The 12,585-nt window shown below is 45.0% G+C and overlaps 1 protein-coding gene and 1 non-coding gene across 4 annotated transcripts in view; both read right to left on the bottom strand.

The window, feature by feature from the left end:
* VWA8 (von Willebrand factor A domain containing 8) overlaps window positions 1–12,585 on the bottom strand; it is a 383,619-nt gene that overhangs the window by 268,008 nt on the left and 103,026 nt on the right. The gene's annotated exons all lie outside the window — the stretch shown is intronic.
* Window positions 11,177–11,283, bottom strand: LOC130359383 (U6 spliceosomal RNA). Its single transcript, XR_008890115.1, has one exon. It is a non-coding gene; the product is annotated as a U6 spliceosomal RNA (small nuclear RNA).

Here is a 12,585-nt window from a genome sequence, read left to right as displayed (position 1 = left end):
GTTGGGGGTAGTAGTACAGGGGTTGATCGCATCAGATCTAACTTCTGAGACCCGATCCGATCAAACGTTATTAAGCAGGGGAGCGGGCGGCATGGTCCACTCCCAAGCGATGTTTGATGTGTTTTACTTTCATTTTCCAAGCCGGGATCCCTGAATAGCCCGTGCTGAGGAGCCATTCAGGGATCCCTGTGAGCTGCGGTGGGGAAAGATATATAGAATCGCTGGGGGGAATGTATATGTCCCCACAGATATATATTATACATGCCCCCGCACAGCGCATCTATATACACATGCCTCTGAAGCACTATCAATGACCAATGCAGTGGTCTCCAACTTGCGGACCTCCAGATGTTGCAAAACTACAACTCCCAAAATGCACGGAGCATTCTGAAAGTTGTAGTTTTGCAACATCTGGAGGTCCGCAAGTTGAAGACCACTGGCTAATACTTGTCAATGATAGCGCTTCAGAGGCATGTGTATAGAAGCGAAGTGGGGAGCAGACATATAGCGTTATCTGGTCCCCACTTCGCTACAATACACAATCCTCAGCCATCACCGGAGCTGCCCCATCGCCTCCCCCATCCCCGGTGTTATAATTACCTGTTGCCGGGGTCCGGGATCCACGATGCTCCTGGCTTCGGTGCTCTTGCTGTGCGCTGTCACTGTGCGCACTGATGGTGACGTCACAACGTGCGTTGGGGACATCACCATCAGTGCGCACAGTGACAGCACACAGCAAGAGCACCGAAGCCAGGAAATACCCCATATGTGGCCCTAAACTGTTTCCTTGAAATACGACAGGGTCCCGAAGTGAGAGAGCGCCAGGCGTATTTGAGGACTACATTAGGGATTGCATAGGGGTGGACATAGGGGTATTCTACGCCAGTGATTCCCAAACAGGGTGCCTTCAGCTGTTGCTAAACTTGCAGCATGCCTGGACAGTCAGTGGCTGCTAGAGGCTCTGTTTTGGAAACACTGCCGTACAGTACGTTTTTCATTTTTATTGCGGAGGGACAGTGTAAGGGGGTGTATATGTAGTGTTTTACCCTTTATTATGTGTTAGTGTAGTTTAGTGTTTTTAGGGTACATTCGCACTGGCGGGTTACGGTGAGTTTCCCGCTAGGAGTTTGTGCTGCGGCAAAAAATTTGCCGCAGCCCAAACTTGAAGCAGAAAACTCACTGTAAACTCGCCCGTGTGAATGTACCCACATGGGGGGGGGCAAACCTCCAGCTGTTTCAAAACTACAACAACCAAAACCAGGAGTGGGTACAGTTTTCCTCTGTGTCAGCCCTACTCTGATTCAGTCCCACACCCAGATTTGAATTTGAACCCACCCTTAATGTCTTCCCATTCAGTTTATCTATTACTGCAAAGCAATTTAATAGTAAAAATGCAGTATGTTTGAGGTACACATCAGGAAACCAGCATAGCAATATATATGTTGATGCATACCACAAGGTACCTGTGCTAGATTCACTGCTTTCAATTAACCAAACATAGGCTGCATTCCCACCTCGTTATCAGCCTACGGATGCTGTATCCGGCTGGGGGAGGGGAAAACCCGGTGACTTCGCTCGGCTCATTTTTAACCCGTATCTGGTTTAGGTCCGGTCAGGAAACCGCATACAGGTCAAAAATGAGCTGACCGGAGTCACCGTTTGAGTAAGTAAATGGATTTCAGTGCCGGTCCGACTGGGATACGGGAGCGCCGGGTTTTCAGTGCCAATGGATTTCAGTGTGGATCCGGAAAACGTAGGCTGAAAACAAGGTGTGAATGCAAGGTGTGAATGCAGCCATAGTGTAATAGTGATTTTGTTAAGTACATTAGAGAGCATACACAGTTCTTTTACAGACTGTGACGCTTCAAAGTGCCCATGAATTTTTTTTTGTAAAGGCCAGTAAATGTACACAACATAGTCACTATGGGGGAGATTTATCAAAACCTGTCAAGAGGAAAAGTTGCTGAGTTGCCCATAGCAACCAATCGGATCGCTTCTTTGTGGATCATTTAGAAAAGACAGTTAACAGGTTCTATGGTATAAATCCAGCTTTTCTGCACACTGTATAACTCAGCTTTACTTTTTGCACAAATAAAAAGTTAAGCAATTTTTTAACAATTCCAACAACACCTAAATATAGCAATATAAACTATTATGGGGCTTCCAGGTTGTATTTAAACAACAAGAAGAAAAAAACGTGGTCTCAAAAAGCAGGAGGTGCTCAACCCCAAGTGCATTTATGCTGGAGGAGGAGATCCTGTGCTTATGGCTAAGAGCAATCCCCAGCATAATATGCATACAATGGGGGATACCTGCAGCAGACTACAAGTGCCACAATAGAATCCTACACCAAATGAAAGGTGTGGATGTGCAACACAGAATAATACATAAATGTAGGTGCACTACTGTGGTAGATGCAAACAGTGACATATGGCTAACCCTCAAACTGATGTTAAAATTGAGACATTAGCCAGTATATCCTTATATGAAGGACATACCAGAGCCCGCACACCAATTCCAAGGTTTCTCAAGTGGCACGGGACCTAGCACTAACCTACCTGTGCCGTATGGGCAAAACAAGGGGCCAGTTGGCAATTACAGCAGCATGTAATGAAATTATGTATTACTCTATATGTTACACATTCACACCTTTCATCTGGTCTAGGATGCCTGGTGTGGAAAATTACCCCTGGTTAATTGATGCAATGCACTTTAGCTATTCTTGTTCCTTTTTTTATTGCATGCCTTGAATAAAGGTTACCAACCTTCCCCATGTATTTTGGGCTCATTATGGCACATTACCGAGTCTATTTTTGTGTGAATTAAGAGGCACAAACCTTTTCATGCTGAGATGTGTTATGTCTCCCTGTGCTTTGCTTTAATGAGTTTGTTTGCCTTGGCTTTACACAATTGCTCAGTGACCCTCCTCCCTCAGTAGAATATTCTCTATGTAACTAAAAATAATCTAAACAACAAGAAAATCTACTCAACAAAAATGCATTCTGCTGTCCTGAACCTATATGCCATGCAAATCAACGAAATCTCATTCCAGTACTCAAGAACATAATAGAAGTTTATAGCTGATAAATGATGCAGTGATGTCAACATATCTTTTCTTATATTAATGGAAAAGCTAAACCAATGTCAGGCTCCACAAATACTTATTTTACACAGCGAACACAACTAAAGTTATTAAGACAACAAAGCACCTTAAAAGTGTACCTAAGCTTTCACACAACTTCTATGTACAAGAAAGAGAAAATTGTATGTAAGCCTGGGTGCTTAACCAACATTATATAAAGCGAGATGACAACAAAACCAGAAATAATGTAAAAATGGAAGCACACTAAAAGTATTCAATTTATGCAAATATGACAATCTTTATTAGGAGCACATGATTAACATAGCAAAAGACAAAAAATATTAATAATATAGTGATGTAACAGACACACAAGGATGATTAAAACCACTTAAAAAGGCCCATATTGGGCCACACCACACAGATGAGACATGGTGTAGGTCCCATCCGGACCAGGGCCAAAAAGGTACAGCTCTCCTACCACAAATAGAATAATAGCAGAATACTATGCCCCCGTCTGACCTATATTTCACAAGCTCACCACAAAGTGACATATGCAAAATCCACAAATTATATTTATATATAAGGGTGTCACAGTGAACATCAGAGAATGACATACAATATCTCTATAAATAAAGTGCCAAGTAATCTATATAATGAGCAAGAGATACCAGCAGAATTTAAGGTCAGATAAGAGGCAGGGCCTGCATGAGGTAGGAGCAAATATCACCCAAATGCCCGGGTCCGAAGAACCTCAACCACACAACTTCTGACATGTCACTAATCGCTAGAAGGAAGGGACAGGAGCACTCAGTAAAGTGTCACTTCATTTTTGCTCACCTTTATTCCAAAAACCAAGGAGTAAGGACACCATAAAAGTCTATGAGAGTTTCACCCAGTCCATAAGGTAAAAAAGGACACTTCACTGTGTGCATTATGCCTATACTGTGACATCACCATGCATAATATCCCTGTACTGTGACATCACAGTGTATGTTATCCCTGTACTGTGAAGTCATTGTGTGCATTATCCCTGTACTGTGACATCACTGGGTTTATTATCCCTGTGCTGTGGCATCACTATTTGCATTATCCATGCACTGTGACGTTACTGTGTGTATTATACCTGTTCTGTGACATCACTGTGTGCATTATCCAAGTACTTTGATTAAAAAATCTTAATCCTTCCAATAGTTATTAGCTTCTGAAGTTGAGTTGTTGTTTTCTGTCTAACTGCTCTCTGATGACTCACGTCCCGGGAGCAGTGCAGTTCCTATGGGGATATTCTCCCATCATGCACAGCTCCAGGGACGTGACATCATCATTGAGCAGTTAGACAGAAAACTTCAGAAGCTAATAACTATTGGAAGGATTAAGATTTTTTAATAGAAGTAATTTACAAATCTGTTAGCTTTCCGGAGCCAGTTGATATATATATATAAAAAAACTTTTGCCTGGAATACCCCTTTAACTGTACTGTACAGGGATAATGTGCACAGTGACAATAGAGTAAAATACAATACAATATGCATAGTGACTTTACAGTACAGGGTTAATATGCACAGTGATGTCGCAGTACAGTGATAATATACAGTGACGTCGCAGTACAGGGATAATACATACAATGATGTCACAGTACATGATATGTTTGTGCTGCAGGATGACAATCTTATGTCAAAAGAAATTAATAAAAAGGGATAAAAAAAAAAAAAGGTACCGATAAAAACTACAGATCATGGAGCAAATAATGATCCCTCATACTGGCCCGTATATGGAAACATAAGACATTTATAGGTCAGAATAGGGCAATTTTGTCTGAAAAGTTTACTTATTCTTAAAAGCAGTACAATAATAGAGAAGCATGGAACCATGGGTATCACGACTCAAAGAATAAAGAGAAAATGTCAGTTTTACCATAAATCTCTCTGTGTAAAATTTTATTTCCCCCGACTAACAATATTTTTATTGCTACACTGTATATTATTACTTATTTAAAGTTTTATTGAAAATGTTTTTAAACATAAAAGGAAAGGAAAGGGGAGAGGACGGGGCATGAAACATGGGGGGGGGAAAGGAAAAAAGAAGGAAGGGAAAAATACAACAAATACTACAGCAGTGTCTAGAAAAGTTTACCTGGTAAGTAATAACATACACAACATTGGAGATAGAGATAAACTGCATAGGAAACTGAAGGCGATTCATTAAAAAAATGAACATACAAACTTGTAGATTAAAGAAACTGATGCATCCACAATAATATAGGAAAGACTGAAGAGAACGAGACAGGCCCAGGCAGGAGGTATGTCACAGAGAAGAGAGAAGGAAGGCACATGGCACAGAATAAACTGGGGCTATGTGGAATACAGAGCCTTGTAGGTGTCAGAATGTGTAAATTCTATCCACAGCTATCACAGGAGTTCATGTTGGGCTGATCGTTTACATACACTGTACATTTTATAGTGAAATAAAAAGTGTCACTACAAAGTCCAATTGGTCCTGCAAAAACAAGCCCTAACATGGATCTGAAGATGGAAAAATAAAAGAGTTAGGTCCCTCAGAAGGCAGGAAATCAAAAATGAAAAAATGAAAAATGAAAATGTCCTCAAGGCCGAGGCCTCAAAGGGTTTAGCTTGGCACACAGACCCTCACATCTATACAAAAGCCCTCCTGCCTTCACACACTGCCCCTTATATGCTGCTCCCTATATACAGCTCTCTAACGTTGTCTATCTCACACACATATACTGCTCCCTATACCCCCCTATATACAGGTCACTCTCTCACATACACTGGTCCCTATTCCATCCTCGTGTTCGTGAGGCACGCGTTTGTTTGATAGACAAGTGCTATAGTGCCATATTATTAAAATTTCTCCCGCAATTATCTTGTCTATCAAACAAATGCACGCCTTACGAACACAAGGACACTGCGATCCATTACCATCTCCATTCAAGGAAACTCCCAGACAAAACCCCCTGCCTGACCGGCTAGCCTGCTAGTAAGCACCAGCGCTGGAAGCCACAACACATTAAGGCATTACAGGACTTGCAGTCTGACACAACTAGATACACTCATATAATTTTGCTGCAGAAATACAACGGCTGATATGAACTACTGAACATTTTACAATTGCGAGATCAATTGGATGTGGAATCATATATGAATTATTGGCTATACTGCTATAATAATTTTTTAATACTTTATCAAATTTTTTTAATTAATACTGGCAATAAGGAGATTTTTGAATGCTTACCGTAAAATCTCTTTCTCGAAGGATCCATTGGGGGACACAGACCATGGGTGTATGCTGCTGTCTCTGGGAGGTATGACACTATGGCAAAAAAAGGGCGGCTCCTCCCAGCAGGATATACCCGCCTCCTGGCCCTGAGCTAATCAGTTTTAGTACCAGAGCAATAGGAGAGGACCGACAGGTCAAGGAAAAAACATGAACTGTCCGAGAACCAGAAGAAAAAGTATAACTGACCACGCCCTCGGACAGAGAACCAAAGAGAAACCCAAAAGGGCGGGAGCTGTGTTCCCAAATGGATCCTTCGAGAAAGAGATTTTACAGTAAGCATTAAAAAATCTCCTTTTCTCTATCGGCTCCATTGGGGGACACAGAACCATGGGACGTACCAAAGCCGTCCCTTGGGTGGGCAGATAAGCAGTGAGGCAGATGGCTGTTCCACTGCCGCCTGCAGAACTTTACGGCCCAGACTAGCATCAGCCGATGCGAAGGTATGAACCTCGAGAAAGTGTGCAAAGACGACCAAGTAGCCGCCTTGCAAATCTCCTAGGCCGAGGCTTTGTTCTGGAGAGCCCAGGATGCCCCAACAGAACAGGTAGAATGAGCCACAACCCTAAAGGGAGGAATCTTCCCCGTACAGCGATAGGCTTCCGAAATGGCAGACCAGATCCACCGACAAATGGTGGCCTTGGAAGCAGGTTGTCCCTTACGACGACCTTCCATAAGGACGAAAAAGGAATCACACTGACGAAACGAAGAAGTGATAGAGAGGTAGGACCTAACAGCCCGAACCACATCCAGCTTGTGGAGTAAACGCTCCTTAGGATGAGAAGGAGCGGGACAAAAGGACGGAAGGACAATGTCCTCATTGAGATGAAAGGCCGAAACAACCTTAGGCAAAAAGGAAGGATCTGGCCGGAAGACAACCTTGTCCTGGTGAATCACCAGAAACGGAGAACGGCAGGAGAGAGCTGCCAATTCAGACACTCTCCGAATGGAGGTGAGAGCAACAAGAAACGCCACTTTCCAAGAAAGGAGCAGCAGGGACACCTCCCTAAGAGGTTCAAAGGGTTCACCTTGGAGGACACCCAGAACCAGATTCAAGTCCCAAGGGGGAGAAGGTGACCGATAAGGAGGGGCAGCATGCGCCACTCCTTGAAGGAAGGTCCGGACATGAGAATTAGAAGCCAGAGGACGCTGGAAAAGAAGAGAAAGGGCCGAAACCTGACCTTTAAGGGAACTGAGAGACAACCCCAGTTCCAATCCCGACTGCAAGAAGGAGAGAAGACGGGGGACAGAAAAAGTAACAGGAGACAAGACCTGAGCTTCACACCAACAAAAATAAGACCGCCAGGTACGGTGGTAAATTTTCGCCAAGGAGGGCTTACGAGCCCTGAGCATGATGCGAATGACTTGGGAAGAGAAACCGCGGGCTCTCAAAACCACGGTCTCAACCGCCACGCCGTCAAATGCAGCAACTGTAAATTGGGGTGGCAAAGAGGACCCTGAGACAGCAGGTCCGGACGAAGTGGAAGGCGCAGCGGAGCGTTGTCCAGGAGCCTGACCACGTCGGCGTACCACGACCTTCAGGGCCAATCTGGAGCTACCAGTATGGCGGGAACGTCCTCCGCTTTGAGCTTCCTCAGAACCCTGGGAAGGAGCGGAAGGGGAGGGAACAGAGAGGGCAGAGCAAACCCCACCCAAGGAATCACTAGGGCGTCCACGACTAGAGCCAGGGGGTCCCGGAACTTTGACACAAATGGAAGGATCTTTCGATTGTGCCGAGACGCGAAGAGGTCCACGTCTGGAATGCCCCAGAGGTCGCAGATCCAGAAGACCTCTGGATGTAGGGACCGGCTGAGGAAGTCTGCTTCCCAGTTGAGCACACCCGGAATATGAATCGCCAAAATGGCCGGAACCTTGTTTTCCACCCAGATAAGAATCTTTGTCACCTTGCCCATGGCTGCTGAGCTGCGAGTGCCGCCTTGCCAATTTATGTACGCTACGGCCATGGCGTTGTCCAACTGGACGCGGACAGGGCGGGACTGAAGCAGGGACTCCCAATGAAGACGACAAAGAAGAATTGCCCTCAGTTCCAAGATGTTTATCGGAAGAAGGGATTCCCGGGGAGACCAGAGGCCTTGAACCGTCCAGTCTCTGAACACACCGCCCCAGCCCGACAGACTGGCATCCGTTGTAACTACCTGCCAGTGGAGGGGAAGAAATGATCGCCCCTGAAGAAGAAGGATGCCACTACCGAACGGAGAGATTCCATTCGGAAGTGGCGGATGAGAAGATGACGGTTGAGACGCTTGAGGTCCAGGATTGGCCGCACAGAACCGCCCTTCTTGGGGACCACAAAAAGATTGGAATAGAAACCCCAAAAACGTTACCCTGGAGGAACGAGGACAATAACTCCCTGGAGAAGCAGGGAATGGAGAGCCTCCGGAAACTGCTTCGCCAGAGAAGGAGACCGGGGGGCCCGGGACTGAAAAAAACGATCCCTCGGGAGGGAGGCAAATTCGATTCAGTATCTGTTGGACACCACGTCCCTGACCCAAGAGTCCTGAATGTGTGTGGTCCAGATGTCTCGAAAAAGTAAGAGACGACCTCCCACCAGAGAAAAATCTGCGGGTGGGGGCTTCATTTCATGCGGAAGTGGGTTTGTGTTTGCCCGATTTGGCCGCAAAACGTCCGGAACGGTTGGTGTCCGACTTCCAAGACGTGCGCGCCCGGAACGAGGGAGCCTTCTTGCCCCGCGAAGGCGCCTGCCCAGACCCCTTATTGGGGCCAAAAGTCCGAAAGGACCGGAAGGAAGAGGACTTCCTCTCGGAAGTAGAGCGAGCCTTATTTTGAGGCAACAAGGAACTCTTACCCCCCGTCGCCTCAGAGATAATCTCGTCAAGGCGCTTGCCAAAAAGACGGGCACCAGTAAAAGGAAGCTCGGTGAGAGACCTTTTGGTGGCGGCATCCGCATCCCAAGCCTTAAGCCACATGGAACGGCGGAGGGCCGCTAGGTGACCCACAGCAAATGCAGCACAACGGGCTGACTGCATGGAAGCTGTGCACAAAAAGTCCCCAGCTTTAGAGCATTGGAGAACCAAAGCAGACAGATCCTCTGGGGGGGATCCCGCCAGGATACCCTGACAGAATTTTGAGCACCACACCGATAGAGCCTTGGACACCCATGCCGAGGCGAAGGTGGGAAGCAGAGAAGAGCCTGCTGCTTCAGAGCCAAACTTCGCTAAGGGCTCCACCTTCTTGTCCGTCGAATCCTTGAAAGCAGCCGCATCTGCTAGCGGCAGTGTAGTGGCCGTAGAGAGGCGGGAAATTGGTGGATCCACTGAGGGAGGGGAAACCACCTTAGAGACAAGGTCTTTGTCGAATGGGTAACGCACTTGGACCTTCTTCATTCCCGGGAACCTCTTGTCGGGATTTTTCCATGCAGATTCCAGAAGGGTGTCAAATGCAGCGTGAGAGCCGCCGTAATGCCGATGAAGAAAAATAGTAATGTTGCCCGATCCTTGCCCCGAGCACACATGTCAACCGCATATGCGCCCGCGGGGAAGTGAGCGGGCGAGACACATATTCGCCGGCAGCAGTCTGCTGCCGAAGCGAAAGTAAGTCGGCGCTTCATGCGCCATTAACCCCTCAGATGCCGTGAACAACACAGATCACGGCATCTGCAGCTTCGCGGTCACTTAAATGGATGATCGGATCGCCTGCAGCGCTGCCGCAGCGATCCGATCATCCAGCACGGCAAATGGAGGTCCCCTCACCTGCCTCCGTTGCCTTCCCGCAGACCAGAGCAGAAGATGACCGATAACCCTGATCAGTGCTATGTCCTATACATAGCACTGAACAGGATTAGCAATCGAATGATTGCTATAAATAGTCCCCTACGGGGACTATTAAAGTGTAAAAACAAAAGGAAAAAAAATGAAAAAAATAAACTAAAAAAATGTGAAAACCCCCTCCCCCAATAAAAACGTAAATTGTCCCATTTTCCCTATTTCACCCCCAAAAAGTGTTAAAAAAATATTTTATATACATATTTGGTATCGCCCCGTGCGTAAATATCTGAACTATTAAAATAAAATGTTAATGATACCGTATGGTGAACGGCGTGAAGGTAAAAAAAAAAAATGTCCAAAATAGCTGCATTTTTATAACATTTTATTCCCCAAAAAATTCATAAAAAATGTATTAAAAGTTTTATATAAGCAAATATGGTACCAATAAAAAGTACTGATCACAGCGCAAAAAATGAGCCCCATACCGCCGCTTATACGGAAAAATGAAAAAGTTATAGGTCTTCAAAATAGGGGGATTTTAAACGTACTAATTTGGTTGAAATAATTTTTATTGGATTTCTTTTTTTGAGAAATTTACAACAAAGGAAAGATTGGCCAAAGAAAACCACGTGGCCAAGGAACAATACATAACAAATATAACACAGTTATATAAATATTACTAAAGCGATCACTCAGCTGTATGTAGAAATATTAATTTGCAGAATGATGTCTTTGGATGTTGCGGATATTATAGACATATCCGGTAGATCATTATAGGTCATCTTGAAAAATAAAAACATCACATAAGCAGTTTTAAAGTATTTTATAGTCATACCTATAATTCTGCAGCGAAGTATAGGATTTTTCCTTACTAGATCCCGTAGTCCTCCCCTCTCTCGTCACAGGAAGACTCACCGGAAATATGTGCAAAGTGTGACACCCAGTAATCATAAGTAGTAATGGGTAGTTAGAGTAGTACCATTTAATAATATAGGATGAACATAATTTAATGGAATGGATCCCAGAACAGCATGAAATCTAATAAACCCATAATAGAAAAAATATCGAACGCTTCACGAATTTGCGTGTCATCCTTGCGCAGGGGCCATGCTAATCTTCTCTGTATCGTTCCAATTTTAGTATATGTGCTGCCGAAGCAAGCACTAAACGTACTAATTTGATTAAAATGTTTGTGATTTTTTTTTAAGTGCAACAGTAATAGAAAAGTATGTTATCATGGGTATCATTTTAATCGTATTGACCCAAAGAGTAAATAAAACGTGTCATTTTTACCATAAATTGTACGGCGTGAAAACGAAAACTTCCAAAATTAGCAAAATTGCGGTTTTCTTTTTAATTTCCCCACACAAATAGTATTTTTTTGGTTGCAACAACGGACAACTGGTCACGCAAAAAACAAGCCCTCATACTAGTCTGTGGATGAAAATATAAGAGTTATGATTTTTTGAAGACGAGGAGGAAAAATCGAAAGCTTAAAAATAAAATTGTCTGCGTCCTTAAAGGGGTAGTCCAGTGGTGAAAAACTTATCCCCTATCCTAAGGATAGGGGATAAGATTGAGTTCGCAGGGGGTCCGACCGCTGGGGCCCCCTGCGATCTCTCTGTACGGGGGCCAGGCTCTCCGGTCAGATATCGGGTGTCGACCCCCGCACGAAGCGGCGGCTGACACGCCCCCTCAATACATCGCTATGGCAGAGACGGAGATTGCCGAAGGCAGCGCTCCGGCTCTGCCATAGAGTTGTATTGAGGGGGCGTGTCGGCCGCCGCTTTGTGCGGGGGTCGACACGCCCCCTTCGCGTGTGCTGCCGGGGCCCCGTAAAGGAAATCGAGGGGGGCCCCAGCAGTCGGACCCCCCGCGATCTGCAACTTATCCCCTATCCTTAGGATAGGGGATAAGTTTTTCACCACTTGTTCACTACTGGACTACTCCTTTAAGGCCCAAATGGGCTGCGTCCTTAAGGGGTTAACGGGCACAGCGCTCAGGCGAGATGATCTACACAGCCAGACAACTTCTGTCATGTCTCTATGACATGTTAAAATATGTGTGAAAACTTAGGCACACTAATTTTGCCTATGCTCCCTTGCTGTTATACCTCTGACACTAGGTCTCATATTACATGTTACTAACATGTATGAGGTCTCCTGATTATCTCTCGATAGCAGATGTCAGGAGAAAGATGGATTGGCATGTTGGCTTTCAGTAGGTCATATCTTTTGTTCCCAATGGAGATAGGTTGATAGCAGATAGCTGCCACTTATTTCCTCCTGCCCATTGTAAAAATATTTGTAGTGCTCCTGAAGTTTGCCAGCATTAGTTTTTAGACCACTGTAATTTAGTAATAGGTCAAAAGTTGTAGAATTATACATTTACTTGCAGTGACCCTGTCTATGTCACACCCAGACGCAAACCGATCAAAAGTTTTGACATTTCTCTGTGAGACGTCAA

Source organism: Hyla sarda, chromosome 2 (assembly GCF_029499605.1).
Source record: "Hyla sarda isolate aHylSar1 chromosome 2, aHylSar1.hap1, whole genome shotgun sequence".
Taxonomy (NCBI): Eukaryota; Metazoa; Chordata; class Amphibia; order Anura; family Hylidae; genus Hyla; species Hyla sarda.
This window is presented reverse-complemented; position numbering and strand designations above follow the sequence as displayed.